Source organism: Pinus tabuliformis, chromosome 2_2 (assembly GCF_031772625.1).
Source record: "Pinus tabuliformis cultivar Carrire ecotype Pingquan chromosome 2_2, CPIR1, whole genome shotgun sequence".
NCBI lineage: Eukaryota > Viridiplantae > Streptophyta > Pinopsida > Pinales > Pinaceae > Pinus > Pinus tabuliformis.
This window is the reverse complement of record NC_142300.1, coordinates 1,003,666,085-1,003,687,889: the sequence shown is the minus strand read 5'-3', so window position 1 is coordinate 1,003,687,889 and position 21,805 is coordinate 1,003,666,085. Positions and strand designations below refer to the sequence as shown.

General features: G+C 41.8%; 2 pseudogenes; both read right to left on the bottom strand.

The window, feature by feature from the left end:
• Window positions 1-731: 731 nt before the first annotated feature.
• LOC149196764 (protein MICRORCHIDIA 1 pseudogene) lies at window positions 732-17,545 on the bottom strand (annotated as a pseudogene).
• A 1,383-nt stretch (window positions 17,546-18,928) lies between these two features.
• LOC149196763 (protein MICRORCHIDIA 1 pseudogene) lies at window positions 18,929-20,130 on the bottom strand (annotated as a pseudogene).
• Window positions 20,131-21,805: the final 1,675 nt, after the last annotated feature.

Genomic DNA, 21,805 nt, shown 5'->3' with positions numbered 1-21,805 from the left:
ACAAGTTTGCACTAGAAACAGACAGCTCTTTTATTTGGTCCTGAGAGAACTTATTCTACTATGAAAGGCTGGCTTTAGTGTGTTGGTTCTGGCTGAAAGTTTCCTCAGAATCAATAAGCACTTCATCAGAAGGCCCAACTTCTGCATTGATTCCCCTTAAGACAGCACAGATATCTCTCCTGCCGCAGCGACTTTTGCGTGCATCTCTTCTTCCTCGGTAACACCTACTCCCTTGATCATAGATTCCATTCCTTCTGCTATGTCATCAGCTGCTCTCTTTGTCAATAGTCCAGGATGGTCACATATCTTTTTCAATACCGTTAAAGCAGCCAGAGTCGAACCTTCAACTGACGAATGAGCTGTTTCACTATTCAGAAATGTTGTGCACAATCGCCGCTGGCATGCTTGCTTCAATAAGGGAATTGAAATTCTCTGCTCCAAAGGCATAGCGTAAAAGAACTTTATCTCTTGTTTGAAGGTGTGAGAATATACAATGATGCTATGCGTGTATTTTTGAGGCCATCATTGTTATTTGACTGCGTTCTAATTGTGACTGCGTTCCATATTTCCCAATGACAAAGTAACAAGCTTTGACCATCTGTAACTGCAGCAAGAGAATTGGATTCGTTGTAATGTTTGTGGCACAATTCAGCGTTGGGAGGCTATGTGCGTCGCGCGCGCGCCCAGTGCGCCGCGCTTGGTGAGTGCGTCGTGTCAGTGTAAAAAATGCACTATGGAGGAGCGCCCAATGCGCCGCGCGGCATATGTGCATCGTGCTCTAAGCCAATGCGCCGCGTAGACTTATAACACAGTCTTAGTCTCAAAAAAAAAATCACTAGTTTTGCCCTCTCTCCATGAGACTTGCAGACAATTGCGAGCATATTCTCCTCACAGATGTTATTAACTAATTTGTTTGATGTACCCGGAACTGATTGTAGTTCCTTCCCACTAGTGACAACCTGAACATTGCGAACAGGATTTGTCAAGGGGGGCATGCCCTGACTATTCAAAATTTGCTGAGGTGATACTAGTGGAACAACACTTGGCAATCCTGGAACAACACTTGACAATGGACGAGGATTCTGAATTGAAGGTAAATCACTCTGTGGATCTTCTCTTTTGACTTATTCTTTCCTTGATATCCAATTTTATCACCATTCTCTCTCCAGAAATCAAGAGTCATCTGCTTGAGTCTTGACTCCAACCGTATGAGGACTGCAGTTTTTTCAAAATCCTGTTTATCATGTGCAGGTTCTATGAAGTTTGCTTCAAGAACACCTACTACACCTCTTCCTCTACTACTATTGTCTTGCCAAACCTTCCAAAATGGCATAATAAGCCGATTTTTATGATAAATATTGAACCCGTGAACATTAATGAGAGGAGCTTCCTTTGTAAATCCTATTGTTTTTGCAACCGATACCTCTTTCATCCCAACACCAAGTTGTGGCTTGTAGATTATTACTTTGGAAAATTTTAGATCATCAGCTAAACTATGATATTCAACCGGCTTTCCCCTTAGAATGATTTGAAAATTTGGCATCTTCCTCAGATAAAGAATAGATGCATAGGCACGTAATGAATATAAATGACGGTAAGAAATATGTGAATGAAATGTTTTTTTCCTGACTTCAGTCCACCTCGCAAGGTTGTAAACAATAATTTTTGTTCCATGAGGACCAATGTCATCGAACTGCTTCATAAGCTCAGTTTTTGATGCATAGGGAGACCACTGCAATATTGTGGCCATGTTTTTTGTCCAAGTACTCTCTGTGTTGCGAACTAACATTCTAGGTCCTTCATGATCTGATGGAAGCTCAAAATCGACCATTGGAACAATGATGTCATCCTGCCCAGTTTTCCTCAAGAACGTATAGGAAAGGAGCCAAATACTCTGTGTTGACGAGCTGCCAGAAGAACGTCGGGTGAAAACAATAGCATCTGCTCCTAGCCTCATCATGCTTGTTTTGAAACCATTACCATATTGTCCAATGGTAGTATTTGTGTTCTTCATGGAGTCCCCCAAGCTCACGCACCGCCGGATGCATTCAGGATCCATACCCCCTCCATCATCCTGAAAAAGTAAAGCATGGCTGTAATCTCGTGGGTTATAAATTTGGTCTACTTTAACATAAGTTGCACCATTTTGGATCTCATCAACTGCATTATCAAGAAGCTTTGCAATCGCTCCAAATGCCCATTTTTGGGAGGTTGTATTAGAATGAAGAAATTTAGGGTGTACTCGAACATGGTCCATTCCACCTGTTATAGTTCTTTTTTGTGTAGATTGGACATCATAATTGCCTGCTCTCCAAAACTGGTGATTTTCTCGGGCAAGAAATTCATACTGATTTGGCATTGAAGAGATGACTGGACATATGCCTGTGGTTTGATCATTTTCTATCAATGCCTGACTTGTTCGACTGGCAAGACTGAGTCTAACATTGGCTCCAATTGGGATGGCAGTTGTCGCTCTGTGTAGGTGCCAAGAACTGCAGATCTTTGGGTGAGCAGACAGTGCCTTCGTCCATTGGGCTATGGAGTCCATTATTCCGACAAACCAACATGACTCAATTTATTGACTGAAACTTGACTCAAATTGACTCAATGCGAACTGGAATGACTGAAAAACTTAACCCTAGCAAACTAACTCAAAATACCAAGACCTGAACTGAAAACTTAAGCTTGGTGGCAATACATGGCCACCTGTGTTTCTTACAAAACCATATACCCTCAAACTATATCAAAATGCCAATACAACCACTCAAGAAGATGGCTTCTTGACTGATTTTTCCTATCATATCTTCTGGTCAACAGTACAAACCGATCACTAGGCATCCAAAAACATAGTTGACCATGATCTCCTTCATCACTGAACACTGCAATAAACACTTTCACAGCTGACTGCAACAGATTGGCCATTGGATCCTGAAAAACATGAAGATTTACCTCTTGCTGAAAGAACAAGGTGTCCTTTTCACCTACTTCTAATCTTTCTTCAAAAGGTACTTCAGTGAAAATCTGCTCCTGGTGTAGAAATTTTGAATAATTTAACACATATTCAATGGAGATTATCCTGATCATGTACTAATGCAGAAAACATACACAATACATAAGCTCCTCTACGTCGATCAAGAATATAGCAGCATCAATAACAATAAAACATCAAGAGCATTCACACATTAACACAGTATGTATCACGGGGAAAGCATCTCGCTAAAAACCCCACACTATCTGTATATTAATGATTGAGTCATGTAACATTACACAGCATAATACTTCTCACAAGTATCTCCACCTCTGTTACACACAATACAGCTCAGATCTGATCTCCAAATCTCTTCCACTGCTTGCCTGCCTCCACTGCTCAATACCTGCTCAAGAACTGATGAGAATTGCTTCCCAAACTCGATTTTCACCTGCAAAATAGTCACTCACCCTTTGTGGACGTGAGCAAAGGCTAAAATGCGGGCCAAATACGTGAGCAAACTCATTGGCATACTCAATCCTTTGATTGTGCAAGATCTGGTGCACAACTATAGTCACAACTGATAGCAATCTGATTCTCTACCACCTGTCCCTGTTGAACTGAACATGCACTGACATGCAACTGAGTTAACTGATGTATTCTTTAGTTGTATTATGAGTTAATAATTAGTTTAACAACTCATCATTAGTCTATCTGCAGTTAGACTAACTACAACCAGTTTAACTAAGTTAAACTGAACACAACTCCATCAACTGTACCTCCAGTCCACAAAACTCAACTCACTTGAGTTCTAACTGAAGTCATGCATGCAACAACTCAACTGACTCATAAGAAAAACGAATTTCCTTCTGACAGCTGCATGTGCCACTTCCGTAGCTCAAACTGAAGTGCTCCAAGAGAATAAGATTAAGTTTATAGTCCAAATATTATTGTGAGATAATAATATTTGACTTTTCTATTTTTGACAGCCAGTCTAAAAATAGACTTGATCACTCACACTGTGATCACTCACACTTTCATCAAAAATAGAAGTCCATCTATTTTCCCAACTTGATCAATCATCCATAAACATAGACATGATCCATATGTCTAAAAATAGACAGTCTAAAAATAGACTTGCGCCAAAAATAGCATGCGGGCCCACTTAGTGAAGGCGACTCTTTTCACTAAGCTACATCATCTTGTTGCAATCTCAACACTCCCTCTCGACAAGATATGGATTATCAGCAACCCCTATCCTGCCTCGGTGGTACTCGAATTTGCTCCTGGTGAGAGCCTTTGTCAGAATATCAGCATCCTGATCCTCCGTTGGAATGTACGAAAGTAACATGATCCTCCGCTGCACACAATCTCTGATATGATGGTACCTGATGTCAATATGTTTAGATCTATCATGAAATACAGGATTAGCCGAGAGTTTAATGCAACTCTGGTTATCACAGTAAATCACAGTAGGATCCAAATGAGAACCGAACAAACCAACCAGGATCTTCCTCATCCATATAGCCTTGCATGCAGCCAAACTTGCTGCCATATACTCGGCCTCCGCTGAACTGAGTGCCACAGATCTCTGCTTCCTGCTGTACCAAGAAACTGTTGTCGATCTGATACTAAAGACCCCTCCTGATGTGCTCTTTCTGTCTGTTGGGCTCCCTGCCCAATCTGCATCCGTGAAGCCACATAGCTTCACCTCATCCTCCTGTCTGTACCACAAACCATATCCCGATGTGCCTCTCAAGTAGCGCAATACATGCTTGCCCGCCTTCCAGAAGAGCTTGGTAGGCTTAACCATAGCTTGTGAAAGCTGGTTAACTGCATAGCATATATCAGGTCGTGTATTGACCAAATACATCAGCGACCCCACCAACTGTCGATAAACAGTGGCATCCACTTCTTCTCCCGAAGTGGCATCCTCCTTCCTCCAACCTCCAGGAAGAGGAGTATCAACAGGCTTGCAGCCATGCATGTTGAACTTCTCCAGTATCTCCCGAGCATACTTGCCCTGAGAAACAAACAGTCCACCACTGCGCTGCCATATTTCCAATCCTAGGAAATAGTGAAGGAGGCCCAAATCCTTCATCTCAAACTCTGTAGCAAGATCCTTCTTGCATGACAGTATCAACAGCTCATCACCCGTTAGAATCAAATCATCAACATGCAGTACAATGATAAGCAACTTACCCTCCACCACAATCTGGTATAGGTTCGGATCCGCCTCGCTCTTGGAGAATCCAAGTCCTGTGAAATAGCTGTCTATCCGTGTGTACCAAGCACGTGGTGCTTGCTTCAACCCATACAGCGCTCTCTTGAGCCTGCACACATGCGACTCGCTACTGAAGACTTCAAAGCCTTCGGGTTGCTCAATGTACACCTCCTCCTCAATGACTCCATTGAGGAACGCAGTCTTCACATCCATCTGATGAATGTGCCATCCCATCTGCGCTGAGAGAGCAAGAATCGTCCGTATGGAAGAATACCTTGCGACAGGTGCAAAGGTCTCCTCATAATCGATCCCCTCAATCTGTGAAAAGCCTCGGGCAACAAATCTTGCCTTGTACTTCTCCACACTCCCGTCAGCTGCCTGCTTAACTTTGTAGATCCATCTCGAACCTACCACTGATTTCCCTTCCGGTCTAGGAACAATCTCCCATGCACTGTTTCTAACAATAGAATCATACTCTTCCACCATGGCGTCTACCCATGCGGGATCCTCCACAGCTTCCTCGAAAGAGGATGGCTCAGTCACAACACACTTGCTCATAAGAGCCATGTATCCAGTGTACCGATCAGGTGACTGTCTCTGCCTGCGTTGGGCTGTAGGTGGTCCTACAACTTTCTCTGCATCTTGAGCCAGTCGCTCAGCTTCTGTCAAGCACTTTCGCCCTCTGATGGTTGGCGCTGCATGAGTGGTCTCTTCCACTCCATGAACCTCGTCCTGTGGCTGATCCACGTCCTGAAGCTCATCCTTAGGAACTAATAGCTCCTCATCTGCATGCAAGTGTAGCTCCCTCTCAAGCGAACACTTCATGGCTTTCTCCTCCTGAAATTTTATATCCCGTCGCACAACAGTTTTACCACTGTCTGGAAAATACACACGATAGTTGTGGGGCGTATCAGTGTACCCCACAAATATCCCAACCTCTGCAGTCGGTTCCAACTTCTTTATGGCATCCTTCGTCACATGCATGTAAACGTTAGCACCAAAAATCCTCAAATGAGAAATATCAGGCTTCTTACCAGAATAAGCCTCCTCGAGTGTACTCATGCCAAGTATCCTATGAGGACAACGGTTCTGCACATAAACTGTTGTATTGCATGCTTCCGCCCACAAGTGAAGGGGTAGGCCCTGATCATGCAACATTGCCCGTGCAGCACCCACAATCGTTCTGTTCTTCCGCTCAGCTACCCCGTTCTGCTGTGGGTTATGGGGAGCTATGAGCTCTCTACGAATCCCTTCTGTCTTGCAGAAATCCTTGAACTCGTCCGAGATGTATTCACCACCATTATCGCTCCTAAGAGCCTTCACCTTCTTCCCCGACTCCTTCTCGACCAGTGCTTTGAATTCACAGAACTTTGAATATGTCTCGCTCTTCTTCTGCATGAAGAAGATCCAGCACTTACGAGAGAAATCATCAACAAAAATCACATAATACCTGTGTTTTGCTGTCGAAGCAACTGAGAAAGGTCCACACACGTCTGTGTGAATTCTCTCAAGGATCGTCGTGGCGCGGCTATCCTTCTCGTGAAAGGTGGCTTTCACAAACTTCCCCAAAGTACACCCCTTGCATTGATCTGACTGCGCAAGTGTGCCTTTAGGAAGCCCTGTAGTGATCTGCTGCAGTATCTTCAAGGCTCCATGGTGAAGGTGACCCAATCTCCTGTGCCACAACTTGCCATCATCCCGGCTCACCAATCCTTCTGCCTTGCCTGCCATTGCTGCGCATCCATCTACATGCAACTGATAAAGGTTCCTCACTCGAACCCCTATCTTCCGGGTCTCACCAGTTGTCTTGTTGCGCAGGAAGGCCTTTCCCTCGCTGAAAACAACATCATACCCCTTGTCTTCTAACATCGCCACTGAGATGAGATTCTTCTTCAATCCTGGAACATGCATGACTTCCTTCAATACAAAGGGTTTACCAGACTCCCTCTCAAAGGAAATGGTACCGATACCGGTCGCACTGTATCTACCATCATCGCCCATCTCGATATGCACTCCAAGATCTTTGTCCTCCAGATCAGAGAACAAATCTCTATCTCCCGTCATGTGAAAAGACGCACCACTGTCCAAGAACCACACTGATCCCATCACACTTGAAACCAAGCATGCAATCAATGAAAAATCAAGCTCAAACTGAGAAGCTAAGGCCTCTCCCCCTGCAGATCCAGCAGCTTGCTTGTTCTTCTTCTTCTGCGAACAATTTGTGGCATAGTGTCTGTGCTGGTGACAGTGAAAACACTTCACCTTGGACATATCCTGCTTCTTGCCTTTCGCACCGGAATGAGAAGCTTTCTTATTCTTCCCCTTCTTTGCTTTGGCAGCCAAAGCGCAATTCTCTTCATCAGATACCTTTGATGAAGATCCATTCTCACCTTTATTGTTACTGAGTTTATCCTTGAGCGCCAGGTCGCTCTTGCTTTGGAATAACATTTGCAATCCGTTGAAAGACATTTCAACAACACTGCTGCAAATTCGATTTTCCACCAGCTCCAAACTCAACTGCTTCCGATCTAGAATTCGTGAGAACAAAATATTTCTCGTACAGAGATGGACTGTATGGGCTTTTACCGGATATTTCACCTTCCAAAGGAAGGATGAATCCAGAGGCTACCTGGCCCGATTACAGACTCTGCCTGAAGAAATAGAATGTAAACACTTCCTGAATAGTAGATCTGATGATCAATCCTCGCTTGATATCCTGTAAAAATCTCTTCTACAAATCAAGCTGCTCCGATACCATGTAGAAACTTTTTCTACAATTATCTAGCTCTGATACCATGTAGAAATTTTGAATAATTTAACACATATTCAATGGAGATTATCCTGATCATGTACTAATGCGGAAAACATACACAATACATAAGCTCCTCTACGTTGATCAAGAATATAGCAACATCAATAACAATAAAACATCAAGAGCATTCACACATTAACACAGTATGTATCACAAGGAAAGCATCTCGCTAAAAACCCCACACTATCTGTATATTAATTATTGAGTCATGTAACATTACACAGCATAATACTTCTCACAAGTATCTCCACCTCTGTTACACACAATACAGCTCAGATCTGATCTCCAAATCTCTTCCACTGCTTGCCTGCCTCCACTGCTCAATACCTGCTCAAGAACTGATGAGAATTGCTTCCCAAACTCGATTTTCACCTGCAAAATAGTCACTCACCCTTTGTGGACGTGAGCAAAGGCTAAAATGCGGGCCAAATACGTGAGCAAACTCATTGGCATACTCAATCCTTTGATTGTGCAAGATCTGGTGCACAACTATAGTCACAACTAATAGCAATCTGATTCTCTACCACCTGTCCCTGTTGAACTGAACATGCACTGACATGCAACTGAGTTAACTGATGTATTCTTTAGTTGTATTATGAGTTAATAATTATTTTAACAACTCATCATTAGTCTATCTCCAGTTAGACTAACTACAACCAGTTTAACTAAGTTAAACTGAACACAACTCCATCAACTGTACCTCCAGTCCACTAAACTCAACTCACTTGAGTTCTAACTGAAGTCATGCATGCAACAACTCAACTGACTCATAAGAAAAACGAATTTCCTTCTGACAGCTGCATGTGCCACTTCCGTAGCTCAAACTGAAGTGCTCCAAGAGAATAAGATTAAGTTTATAGTCCAAATATTATTGTGAGATAATAGTATTTGACTTTTCTATTTTTGACAGCCAGTCTAAAAATAGACTTGATCACTCACACTGTGATCACTCACACTTTCATTAAAAATAGAAGTCCATCTATTTTCCCAACTTGATCAATCATCCATAAACATAGACATGATCCATATGTCTAAAAATAGACTTGCGCCAAAAATAGCGCGGGCCCACTTAGTGAAGGCGACTCTTTTCACTAAGCTACATCATCTTGTTGCAATCTCAACACTCCCTCTCGACAAGATATGGATTATCAGCAACCCCTATCCTGCCTCGGTGGTACTCGAATTTGCTCCTGGTGAGAGCCTTTGTCAGAATATCAGCATCCTGATCCTCCGTTGGAATGTACGAAAGTAACATGATCCTCCGCTGCACACAATCTCTGATATGATGGTACCTGATGTCAATATGTTTAGATCTATCATGAAATACAGGATTAGCCGAGAGTCTAATGCAACTCTGGTTATCACAGTAAATCACAGTAGGATCCAAATGAGAACCGAACAAACCAACCAGGATCTTCCTCATCCATATAGCCTCGCATGCAGCCAAACTTGCTGCCATATACTCGGCCTCCGCTGAACTGAGTGCCACAGATCTCTGCTTCCTGCTGTACCAAGAAACTGCTGTCGATCCGATACTGAAGACCCCTCCTGATGTGCTCTTTCTATCTGTTGGGCTCCCTGCCCAATCTGCATCCGTGAAGCCACATAGCTTCACCTCATCCTCCTGTCTGTACCACAAACCATATCTCGATGTGCCTCTCAAGTAGCGCAAAACATGCTTGCCCGCCTTCCAGAAGAGCTTGGTAGGCTTAACCATAGCTTGTGAAAGCTGGTTAACTGCATAGCATATATCAGGTCGTGTATTGACCAAATACATCAGCGACCCCACCAACTGTCGATAAACAGTGGCATCCACTTCTTCTCCCGAAGTGGCATCCTCCTTCCTCCAACCTCCAGGAAGAGGAGTATCAACAGGCTTGCAGCCATGCATGTTGAACTTCTCCAGTATCTCCCGAGCATACTTGCCCTGAGAAACAAACAGTCCACCACTGCGCTGCCATATTTCCAATCCTATGAAATAGTGAAGGAGGCCCAAATCCTTCATCTCAAACTCTGTAGCAAGATCCTTCTTGCATGACAGTATCAACAGCTCATCACCCGTTAGAATCAAATCATCAACATACAGTACAATGATAAGCAACTTACCCTCCACCACAATCTGGTATAGGTTCGGATCCACCTCGCTCTTGGAGAATCCAAGTCCTGTGAAATAGCTGTCTATCCGTGTGTACCAAGCACGTGGTGCTTGCTTCAACCCATACAGCGCTCTCTTGAGCCTGCACACATGCGACTCGCTGCTGAAGACTTCAAAGCCTTCGGGTTGCTCAATGTACACCTCCTCCTCAATGACTCCGTTGAGGAACGCAGTCTTCACATCCATCTGATGAATGTGCCATCCCATCTGCGCTGAGAGAGCAAGAATCGTCCGTATGGAAGAATACCTTACGACAGGTGCAAAGGTCTCCTCATAATCGATCCCCTCAATCTGTGAAAAGCCTCGGGCAACAAATCTTGCCTTGTACTTCTCCACACTCCGTCAGCTGCCTGCTTAACTTTGTAGATCCATCTCGAACCTACCACTGATTTCCCTTCCGGTCTAGGAACAATCTCCCATGCACTGTTTCTAACAATAGAATCATACTCTTCCACCATGGCGTCTACCCATGCGGGATCCTCCACAGCTTCCTCGAAAGAGGATGGCTCAGTCACAACACACTTGCTCATAAGAGCCATGTATCCAGTGTACCGATCAGGTGACTGTCTCTGCCTGCGTTGGGCTGTAGGTGGTCCTACAACTTTCTCTGCATCTTGAGCCAGTCGCTCAGCTTCTGTCAAGCACTTTCACCCTCTGATGGTTGGCACTGCATGAGTGGTCTCTTCCACTCCATGAACCTCGTCCTGTGGCTGATCCACGTCCTGAAGCTCATCCTTAGGAACTAATAGCTCCTCATCTGCATGCAAGTGTAGCTCCCTCTCAAGCGAACACTTCATGGCTTTCTCCTCCTAAAATTTTATATCCCGTCGCACAACAGTTTTACCACTGTCTGGCAAATACACACGATAGTTGTGGGGCGTATCAGTGTACCCCACAAATATCCCAACCTCTGCAGTCAGTTCCAACTTCTTTATGGCATCCTTCGTCACATGCATGTAAACGTTAGCACCAAAAATCCTCAAATGAGAAATATCAGGCTTCTTACCAGAATAAGCCTCCTCGGGTGTACTCATGCCAAGTATCCTATGAGGACAACGGTTCTGCACATAAACTGCTGTATTGCATGCTTCCACCCACAAGTGAAGGGGTAGGCCCTGATCATGCAACATTGCCCGTGCAGCACCCACAATCGTTCTGTTCTTCCGCTCAGCTACCCCGTTCTGCTGTGGGTTATGGGGAGCTATGAGCTCTCTACGAATCCCTTCTGTCTTGCAGAAATCCTTGAACTCGTCCGAGATGTATTCACCACCATTATCGCTCCTAAGAGCCTTCACCTTCTTCCCCGACTCCTTCTCGACCAGTGCTTTGAATTCACAGAACTTTGAATATGTCTCGCTCTTCTTCTGCATGAAGAAGATCCAGCACTTACGAGAGAAATCATCAACAAAAATCACATAATACCTGTGTTTTGCTGTCGAAGCAACTGAGAAAGGTCCACACATGTCTGTGTGAATTCTCTCAAGGATCGTCGTGGCGCGACTATCCTTCTCGTGAAAGGTGGCTTTCACAAACTTCCCCAAAGTACACCCCTTGCATTGATCTGACTGCGCAAGTGTGCCTTTAGGAATCCCTGTAGTGATCTGCTGCAGTATCTTCAAGGCTCCATGGTGAAGGTGACCCAATCTCCTGTGCCACAACTTGCCATCATCCCGGCTCACCAATCCTTCTGCCTTGCCTGCCATTGCTGCGCATCCATCTACATGCAACTGATAAAGGTTCCTCACTCGAACCCCTATCTTCCGGGTCTCACCAGTTGTCTTGCTGCGCAGGAAGGCCTTTCCCTTGCTGAAAACAACATCATACCCCTTGTCTTCTAACATCGCCACTGAGATGAGATTCTTCTTCAATCCTGGAACATGCATGACTTCCTTCAATACAAAGGGTTTACCAGACTCCCTCTCAAAGGAAATGGTACCGATACCGGTCGCACTGTATCTACCATCATCGCCCATCTCGATGTGCACTCCAAGATCTTTGTCCTCCAGATCAGAGAACAAATCTCTATCTCCCGTCATGTGAAAAGACGCACCACTGTCCAAGAACCACACTGATCCCATCACACTTGAAACCAAGCATGCGATCAATGAAAAATCAAGCTCAAACTGAGAAGCTAAGGCCTCTCCCCTGCAGATCCAGCAGCTTGCTTGTTCTTCTTCTTCTGCGGACAATTTGTGGCATAGTGTCCGTGCTGGTGACAGTGAAAACACTTCACCTTGGACATATCCTGCTTCTTGCCTTTCGCACCGGAATGAGAAGCTTTCTTGTTCTTCCCCTTCTTTGCTTTGGCAGCCAAAGCGCAATTCTCTTCATCAGATACCTTTGATGAAGATCCATTCTCACCTTTATTGTTACTGAGTTTATCCTTGAGCGCCAGGTCGCTCTTGCTTTGGAATAACATTTGCAATCCGTTGAAAGACATTTCAACAACACTGCTGCAAATTCGATTTTCCACCAGCTCCAAACTCAACTGCTTCCGATCTAGAATTCGTGAGAACAAAATATTTCTCGTACAGAGATGGACTGTATGGGCTTTTACCGGATATTTCACCTTCCAAAGGAAGGATGAATCCAGAGGCTACCTGGCCCGATTACAGACTCTGCCTGAAGAAATAGAATGTAAACACTTCCTGAATAGTAGATCTGATGATCAATCCTCGCTTGATCTCCTGTAAAAATCTCTTCTACAAATCAAGCTGCTCCGATACCATGTAGAAACTTTTTCTACAATTATCTAGCTCTGATACCATGTAGAAATTTTGAGTAATTTAACACATATTCAATGGAGATTATCCTGATCATGTACTAATGCGGAAAACATACACAATACATAAGCTCCTCTACGTTGATCAAGAATATAGCAGCATCAATAACAATAAAATATCAAGAGCATTCACACATTAACACAGTATGTATCACGGGGAAAGCATCTCGCTAAAAACCCCACACTATCTGTATATTAATTATTGAGTCATGTAACATTACACAGCATAATACTTCTCACAAGTATCTCCACCTCTGTTACACACAATACAGCTCAGATCTGATCTCCAAATCTCTTCCACTGCTTGCCTGCCTCCACTGCTCAATACCTGCTCAAGAACTGATGATAATTGCTTCCCAAACTCGATTTTCACCTGCAAAATAGTCACTCACCCTTTGTGGACGTGAGCAAAGGCTAAAATACGGGCCAAATACGTGAGCAAACTCATTGGCATACTCAATCCTTTGATTGTGCAAGATCTGGTGCACAACTATAGTCACAACTGATAGCAATCTGATTCTCTACCACCTGTCCCTGTTGAACTGAACATGCACTGACATGCAACTGAGTTAACTGATGTATTCTTTAGTTGTATTATGAGTTAATAATTAGTTTAACAACTCATCATTAGTCTATCTGCAGTTAGACTAACTACAACCAGTTTAACTAAGTTAAACTGAACACAACTCCATCAACTGTACCTCCAGTCCACTAAACTCAACTCACTTGAGTTCTAACTGAAGTCATGCATGCAACAACTCAACTGACTCATAAGAAAAACGAATTTCCTTCTGACAGCTGCATGTGCCACTTCCGTAGCTCAAACTGAAGTGCTCCAAGAGAATAAGATTAAGTTTATAGTCCAAATATTATTGTGAGATAATAATATTTGACTTTTTATTTTTGACAGCCAGTCTAAAAATAGACTTGATCACTCACACTGTGATCACTCACACTTTCATCAAAAATAGAAGTCCATCTATTTTCCCAACTTGATCAATCATCCATAAACATAGACATGATCCATATGTCTAAAAATAGACATAGTCTAAAAATAGACTTGCGCCAAAAATAGCCTGCGGGCCCACTTAGTGAAGGCGACTCTTTTCACTAAGCTACATCATCTTCTTGCAATCTCAACACCTGGTCCCCAAAAAATTCTGAACAAATAGATGAGCAGATCTCTTCTTGGAAAAGCATTTCAACACGTGAAGCATATGAAGAAGAATCTGAATGGAAATCCTGAATGTTTTGATCTTCTGCGGTGTGAATGTACTGTAGGTCATCTTCATATGATATGATAGCCAGGTTTTCATGTTCCTTATTACATTCATTAATCATAAGAAAAGCAACTTCAGATGATTCTTGAAACTCAGGCATGACGTCTCTATCATCTATCATAAATTCATCCAGAGAAACTTTTTCACCTACTTGAACAAAGATATCCTCTCGCTGTTCATGAATTGGCTGGATTACCTTGGTAGGAAGGTTGTATTCTAATGAGATGAGGGCAGTTAAGCCTGTAACTCTGCCTTCTTTGTTTGAGGCAGCCTCAACAATGCAATTCTCTTCTATGAGATCCGGAACAACATGTTTTTCCTCATCACAATCCGTCTCTCGATCTGGTTTATCATCATCATTTTAAGAGATTGGAACATCATTTTCCTGCGTATCCTCATTTGTTTCAACCAGATCTGAAATAGTACTTCTTTTTTCATCATTTTCAGTCATATGGAAATCTTTAACCTGTTGATTTTGATCCTGCTGCAAAGTTTCCTCTAAGAATTCTGTAGACTGCTGAAACGGATTTTCGTACAATGCTTCCATGATTTCTTCGTCCATAAAATTATCATCTTCATAATATTTCTCAAGGCTTTCAATAAAACTATGAACATGGCTACAACAGTTCTGAACTAAAGTCAAGGATGGATATGATTCTTTGTACCTTTCAAGGAATACTGCATGAAAATCCTTTAAACAATAAATAGAAGCAGGTGGCAAACTTTCATACCAAGATCGGGCTTCGTCTTCCAGGGTAGCCATAAACATTTTCATCAAACAGTCTTCAGGAAAATTGATCTTTAACCTATGCACATGAATGTGAAATTTCACCAGATGAAGAGCAGCATCATTACCTTCCACATTTCTGAACACAGGCAAATTCTTTGACCAATCTACCTTGGGCATTTTATTTGGAAAACCTGGGATGTGATCTCGGCTCATGGGAGCGTATCTTCTTGCAATCCATTACATCTTGAAAATGTCAAAGCTACTGATCCCTCTACAATGGAGTCACCATGAAGGATTGATTGTTGAATTCTTTAGTGAATGGAGTCTCCAAGTGAATTATTTCAGTCGTTCTTATGTCTGATCATTGTTCACCATCAACATCAGCTCTGAACTTGAGATATGTACTGGGGCAAAAAAATCTACAAGTAAACCATTTTATCCCCAGTATGGACGCCACTATGTTAGCGCTCGAATCTGCCTCAGTGCTGAAAGAGGCAAAACTCGAGGCAACATCAGACCAAGCTCAGTCTCGTAGCTAGCCCTACGAGGACAGGAGAGGGCTCTCTCCAGTCAATCTCGATAAAATGAGCAATAGGGTGCAAGATGACTAAAATTGGGCACTGATTTTAGGCAAGTAATAGGTAGGACAAGGGTATTTTGATAAATGACTGGGTTTTCTGGGTAGCGAGGGATTAAGGGAAAGCATGAACAGAGAAGTTAAATCAAAAGACGGATTATCTCCTGAGGCAAGATAGGAAAGAGATTTAACATCAAATTCGAAATACTGTGGAGTGGGTGAACTGTTGAGAGGTTGACAAGGGCATAGAAGATGAATCCTTGTCAAAGAAAGAAAACATTAAATATGAACACTTTCCCAAGACAGAGCAATAAATTGGATTCTGCCTTTCTCACTTAAAAGTATTCATTTAGAAATGATTATGAAATGAAATGGAACATAACCAAGCTACATATGAAACAAAGGAAGAGGCAAATGTTAAATTCACACAAAGAATCTCAGGGGGTCAGAGTTGTATCTTTTCATTAAGTCCCTGTCAAAATTGTACAGTGAAGTTTTCCTTCACAGCTCCCACTGTTTTCCAGAACTCAGAACCTTTACAAATGATTTTTTATGCAATAAATAAGCTTTATTGTGGGAAAATGGAACGACCCAAAGTGGGGGTTATTTAATCATTGTTAACAGAAATAAAAAGCCAACTATCTATTCTGAAGAAAGGAGCGTTACACTTGAAAACTATTTGATAGCCACGAAAGAGGCAACACCTGTAGCGTAGATATTTTTAATCATAACTGAAGTCCAACAATAGGCTGTCTGTTCCTATTTCTCTACCCTGGTAGATGTCTTTGATTTAAATTTTGGCTTTTTGGTTTCCGACTTTTCGCCTTCCCTTATATTATGGACTGAAAATGTGTTTTTCTAGAATTTGATCTATCCCTCTCACTGATACTCCACTCAAGATTTCTTCTAAGACCGAAATGGAACCAACTTCAAAGAGTCTCAATTAAGTTCAGATGATATTTCTTCTCTCATTCTTTATGACTGAAAACAGTATTTGACCCAAAGAAAAAGTCAAGTTTGGTAATGCATTTATTTTATCGAACTTACACCCAAACTAAGGGGTACTTAAGAATTTGTTGCAACTGAATTATGCTTGTAGCAGCGCATTCTCTCTGAGGCAACATCAGAAATTGTTCGACTCGTCTCTTTAAAATCAAACTACTGTAGAAAAGTGTCTTTAAATAGCGCGAGGAATCTTGGATTTCATTTTTGGTTAGAAAATTTGGAAGTGAACCATATTGTTGGTAATCACATTTCCAAAAGATTACTGCAAGCAAAAAAAAATGCCTTTGTTTGTGCCATCAATCCGTAGAAAATCATACCCCTTGCTTCTTACTTCCTCCTAAATAATATTAAGCATTTTTCGAGTCTGAGAAAAGACTAGCACTCGATGGTTCCGCGATGAGCTTATCAGCAGTGCCATCAAGAAAACAATTTTGCAGGATGCATTTCCATGTTTCTTCTCTCCATTTTTCGCCATTGTCCTTTCTTGAATCTCTCTCCACAGGATTAATGCCTCACCCGGATTTCGAGCTTTTGCATAACCATTCACTAGACTTCCATATGTGGCTACAGTGGGATGCAATTTCTGCTCTTTCATCTGTACGAAAATATTTTTTGCATCGTCCATCAAACCTACTCTACTGTAACTTTCTATCAACATGTTCCAAGCGACTATATCTACTCTCACCCTAGGGTCTTTCTACATTTCCTCGAACATTGTTTCTGCATGCCTTGTCTGACTATTGCAAAGGCCTTCATCAATGTGGTATAACTGATAACTGATGGAGGAATTGCAGCCTCCTCATCTCATTGAAATATGTAAGATCTCCTACATTTTCATCAACGCCAATGCAACCATTTATCAACGTATTATACAAGACAACATCAGGAGCAATCCCTGCCTCTTTATGTCCTGCACCAAAGCTTCGTCTTTATGCATCTGACCTAATCGGCAGTAGCCATTCAACAGAACATTATAAGTGATGAGATTTGCAGGAACTTTTTTGGTGGCCATTTCTGAAGGACTTTGCGCGTTTCATCCATCAAACCCATTCGAACAAAAGCTGAAATTGTAGTTGTATAGGTCACTTCATCTGGGTGGCTCTTGGAGTCATCCTCAATCTGCATTGCCCTCAGCATCTGCAATACATCATCCAATCTTCCTTTTTTCATATACCCTTTCATTAAAATAGTGTATATCTGTGAATTGGGTTTGTAAACTCTTGGCAATAACAAGTTTGCAATAGAAACAGAGGGCTCTTTTATTTGGTCCTGAGAGGACTTATTCTGCTGTGAAAGGCTGGCTTTAGTGTGTTGGTTCTGACTGAAAGTTTCCTTAGAATCAATAAGAACTTCATTAGTAGGCCCAACTTCTGCATTGATTCCCCTTAAGACAGCACAGATATCTCTCCTGCCGCAGCGACTTCCGCGTGCATCTCTTCTTCCTCGGTAACACCTACTCCCTTGATCATAGATTCCATTCCTTTGCTATGTCATCAGCTGCTCTCTTTGTCAATAGTCCAAGATGGTCACATATCTTTTTCAATATCGTTAAAGCAGCCAGAGTCGAACCTTTAACTGACGAATGAGTTGTTTCATTATTCAAAAATGTTGTGCACAATCACCGCTGGCATGCTTGCTTCAATAAGGGAACCGAAATTCTCTGCTCCAAAGGCATAGTGTAAAATAACTTTATCTCTTGTTTGAAGGTGTGAGAATATACAATGATGTTGTGCGTGTATTTTCAGGGCCATCATTGTTATTTGACTGCGTTCTAATTGTGACTGCGTTCTATATTTCCCAATGACGAAGTAACAAGCTTTGACCATCTGGAGTTGCACAAGAGAATTGGATTCGTTGTAATGTTTGTGGCACAATCAGCGTTGGGAGGCTATGTACGTCACGCGCGCGCCTAGTGCGCGGCGTCAGTGCAAAAAATGCACTATGGAGGAGCGCCCAATGCGCCGCGCGGCCTATGTGCGTCGCGCTCTAAGCCAATGCGCTGCACAGACTTATAACACAGTCTTAGTCTCAAAAAAAATAAAATCACCAGTTTTTCCTCTCTCCATGAGACTTGCAGACAATTGCGAGCATATTCTCCTCACAGATGTTATTAACTAATTTGTTTGATGTACACGGAACTAATTGTAGTTCCTTCCCACTAGTGACAGCGTGAACATTGCGAACAGGATTTGTCAAGGGGGCATGCCTTGACTTGGAAATCCTGGAACAACACTTGACAATGGACGAGGATTCTAAATTGAAGGTAAATCACTCTGTGGATCTTCTTTTTTGACTTATTCTTTCCTTGATATCCAATTTTATCACCATTCTCTCTCCAGAAATCAAGATTCATCTGCTTGAGTCTTGACTCAACCGTATGAGGACTGCAGTTTTTTCAAAATCCTGTTTTATCATGTGTAGTTTCTATGAAGTTTGCTTCAAGAAAACTACTACACCTCTTCCTCTACTACTATTGTCTTGCCAAACTTCCAAAATGGCATAATAAGCCGATTTTTATGATAAATATTGAACCTGTGAACATTAATGAGAGGAGCTTCCTTTGTAAATCCTATTGTTTTTGCAACCGATACCTCTTTCATCCCAACACCAAGTTGTGGCTTGTAGATTGTTATTGGAAAATTTTAGATCATCAGCTAAACTATGATATTCAACGGCTTTCCCCTTAGAATGATTGAAAATTTGGCATCTTCCTCAGATAAAGAATAGATGCATAGGCACGTAATGAATATAAATGACGGTAAGAACTATGTGACTGAATCAATTCAGTAGCATGTTTTGTTCTGACTTCAGTCCACCTCGCAATCTTATATCCTCCTTATCTGTGTCAAAATCAAGCTCCAGGATGCCATCATCATTAAGCGAAAGGTTGTAAACAATAATTTTTGTTCCATGAGGACCAGTGTCATCGAACTGCTTCATAAGCTCAGTTTGTGATGCATAGGGAGACCACTGCAATATTGTGGCCAAGTTTTTTGTCCAAGTACTTTTGTGCTGCGAACTAACATTCTAGGTCCTTCATGATCTGATGGAAGCTAAAAATCGACCATTGGAACAATGATGTCATCCTGCCCAGTTTTCCTCAAGAACGTATAGGAAAGGAGCCCAATACTCTGTGTTGACGAGCTGCCAGAAGAACTTCGGGTGAAAACAATAGCATCTGCTCCTAGCCTCATCGTGCTTGTTTTGAAACCATTACCATATTGTCCAATGGTAGTATTTGTGTTCTTCATGGAGTATCCCAAGCTCATGCACCGCCGGATGCATTCAGGATCCATACCCCCTCCATCATCCTGAAAAAGTAAAGCATGGTTGTAATCTCGTGGGTTTAAAAATTTTGTCTGCTTTAACATAAGTTGCACCATTTTGGATCTCATCAACTGCATTATCAAGAAGCTCTGCAATCGCTCCAAATTCCCATTTGTGGGAGGTTGCATTAGAATGAAGAAATTTAGGGTGTACACGAACATGATCCATTCCACCTGTTATAGTTCTTTTTTGCGTAGATTGAACATCATAATCGCCTGCTCTCCAAAACTGGCGATTTTCTCGGGCAAGAAATTCAGACTGATTTGGCATTGAAGAGATGACTGGACGTATGCCTGTGGTTTGATCATTTTGCTATCAATGCCTGACTTGTTTGACTGACAAGACTGAGTCTAACACCCAGAACGAATATTATCCCCCAACTCGAGTTTGATCTAAGCCCTCTGATAATGGAGCTTTCCTATATCTTTGAGGTGGTGGACCTCCTCTTTAGGAGAAAATTTAGTAGTATTGTTGAATGATAGATAGTTTGGTAAACCACAATGAATATATGTTTATTATTTAATCAATATTTTAGACACCCTTATGGCCAACTAGACTCAAACTAAACAACATGAACATATAAATTACCTAAGAGATTCAACAGGAAAACCAAAAAATCTACCTTGAAATCCAAGACACTTAAGGCCAACAATCCCCCAAGTACCATGAATTAACAAAGGACTAGAGAAATCGTTATCCCAACCTCTTATATCAACCTTAACCAGTGAAAATGACCTTGATGTGACTGAGCATCGATATGGTGATTTTACATCTACCTCAGGTACCATGGGTACTTCCACCATAGTCACCTAGGTAAGATCCTAGATGATAGCGCATTATGTTTACCACTTCACAATCAAACAACCAACAAGGCATGTATGATTGAAAACCATATGCATAAGGACAGTAAATAATCCTGAAACCTCCCAAGATATTATCTCGGATAATCCATACACCTCAAAGAGATCCATTGTAACACATATAATTTAGTGAAAACGATAGCCCAAGAGTGGGGATGTCACTCTTCAAGTTCTCGATGTGATTGTGTACTTAAATCCTATGTGAGAGGATTTTCCTGACAAGCATCTGACATGAAAATGGATTTAAACTCATTAGTATATCTAGTTTCAGTTGCTTAGCCTTGAAGAGTGTCATCTCCAATCCTACTCAAGGCTCTACAACCCTAGGCCAATGTTTGTTTGCTATAACTAAAAATGCGTAATTAATTTTATTAATTCTTTATTCTAGGTTGTTTATTACTTAAGGGTGCAACTGAGATGGTGTGAAAAGAGACTCAATACCAATCCAAAATGCAACTATATGACAAATGCAATTTGTTTCCAATTTTTTGAAAAGTAGCTAAGGAAGAGAAGGAATGTCTTTCCTTTTCCACAAAAAACCAAACCACATTCACCTCAATAATATTTTTGTACTCTCCAAGTTCAAAATACTAACTTGTCCACTAACAACTTATGACACCAATAAACACTCTTAAACAATGTCAAAGAAAGAGCACCAACAAGCACTCAAATATTGAAACTAAGGCTTTGCAAAGAAAAAAATGAACTATGGCTTATCATTGTTGGACAAAAAAAATCTTAGATTCAAAAAAAGTTTCAATTCATGGTTCAATGCACATAGACAACAAGAAATACCAACAATGACCTATGCAGGAACAATCAAATCATAGACAAAGGAAACAAGACTTGAGAGGTCACACAACTCATATTTCTTATGGTCCAAACAAGTGAAAAAATCACAAATACACCAAACCACCCAAACAAGTTTACAATGTCAAAAAAAAGCACAAGTGTCAATCACTACAAATCAAGTGGACTGAACATGCAACCTTGACACAATCAACCAAAATTGCAAAAGAACTAAAAGCACAAATATAAGGACAATTCAACCATATATGCAACCAATCTAATGTCATCCAAATCCT